Here is a 2,024-nt window from a genome sequence, read left to right as displayed (position 1 = left end):
TTCCAAGGTGGTCATTAACTTTGAACTGTTATGCAGCGTGAATAATTTGCCTGTGGAAAAAATTTAGCACCAACAGTAATGCTACTTTCGTCATGAAAATCCTGAAATCCTGACTAATCTCAGCTGGACTCAGTCCAGACTGTGCCATTTCCATAACATGTAAGTATAACCCATAGCCACACCAGCAAAGCCACCCCTTAACAAATAAAGGACCTGGTGCTCTCATGGAAAGACCAATGGGAACCTGAGGAATCTTGAACCCCTAAAATGACTTGGGGAAATAATTTGGATTGAATTAAGTTATTAAACATTAAAGTAATATTTAATGTAATGAATTCAAACCTCTATATTTGGATGGGTTGAGCCTTCTGGGTGTGTGCCATTTGGTCAATCTTCTCCAAATCATTAAAGGCACTCATTTAGTTACCATTTGAGTGCCTAAGATACATTCCCTTAGGGAGCAGTAATAAAAGTGAAAGAAGGGTTTCTATCCACAAAGATTTTATTGTCTATTCAGAGAGACAGACATGGGGAAATAAGTGAAACAAAGTGCTAGAATAATGAGAATATATTTATACCTTTCAAATTCCAATGATACTTTCAGCCCCTGTGGAGAGGCAGACCTTGAAGAATTCAGCACAACCTCCAAAGTAACAGTTCTATGTTTTTTGGGCCTCTGACACTTACTATTGACTCATGGGTTCTCAGTTTCCCAGGTAATCTCATATATCAATGCTGTGTAGGACTATTTTCTCCAAATTAGCAAGCGTGAATGTGAAAGGGTCTTAACTCTACTAATTATAGCAAGCTACGTGACTTTGTAAACTGCCTTAGCTAAAAACTCAGAATTCTTATTATTCTCAGTGTTCTTAGCAGATTATCAAACAGTGTTTAAAGGTATGGTTTGCATGACATTATTTTATGTTGGTTCTTTGCTCAAAGACTGTAATCCTAGTGCTTGTGTTTCAATGACTCTATACATAAAATGTCAACATGACCTTTATTACATGAGACATTTAGAGTTAGTTTACCTAAAATTCCAGCTATATTACTGATAGTGATATTTTAATGATAAATTTATGAAGTATTCACTTTTTTGCATAATTCTATACATGTGATCACAATGACTGGGGCAGGGATTGCCACATGGCTTTGAGGGAACCATGGGATAGTTTGGGATCAACTGGAAAGAAATGCTGTCTTTTTTTGACTTGGCATGAACCTGGGAAGATGCAGGCCTACTTTCTTCTCTTAGCAGCCATCCTGCAATCAAACACAGCCTAATATCAAAGATAGCTTGAAGAAGAACAGAACTGATTCCTAATGTCAAGTTAAGCACCTGTACCATTCTCTACCTGAGACTACTCTACACCTGGCCTTGCATGTAAGTGAGCCTGAGATTCCTTTTTATGTTCACGTCCATGAGTAAGGCCTTGAGATTCCACTGTTTAGGGCTGAATCCCATCTCTGCCTCTCACCAAACTTGGCCACCTCAGGTGCTGGTGGGAGCAAAGCAGCCACAGGAGAGCACAGGCATCAACATGTCAGCTGAGGTGACTACTGGTGAACAATTTTCCTCCTTGAATCATTTTTTAGAGTAAGAACAGCCAGGAATGATTAGCAATAATTTGAACATGGAGAACCTAGAACAAGCCCATGATGACTGCCAGACCCTATGTAGACAAAGATTCTAACAGGAGAGAACTAAACAAGTAAAAAAAAATACACGCATACCTGTTACTGAAGTAAAACTCAGTTATTATCTTTTGAATAAAAAGTAATATTTTATTTGCTTCTGGTAACTGCCAGAGCAGTCTTGATGCCTCAGTGTCCAGTAAAATGCTGAACTAGTGGGGTACGGACAGACTTCCCCAGGGGCATATGGGAAAGAGAAAAACCCAGACATGGATAATGAGAAAAAAATGTTATCACACTGTGTGCTTGGTCAGGCCTGCAATGTTTTTCAAAATAGTTTCATATCAAAACAACTCATGATCCTCCACAAATAGGAATGGGGAGAGACA

The sequence above is a fragment of the Neophocaena asiaeorientalis genome, unplaced genomic scaffold, assembly GCF_003031525.2.
Source record: "Neophocaena asiaeorientalis asiaeorientalis breed wild unplaced genomic scaffold, Neophocaena_asiaeorientalis_V1.1 scaffold327, whole genome shotgun sequence".
Lineage (NCBI taxonomy): Eukaryota > Metazoa > Chordata > Mammalia > Artiodactyla > Phocoenidae > Neophocaena > Neophocaena asiaeorientalis.
This window is presented reverse-complemented; position numbering follows the sequence as displayed.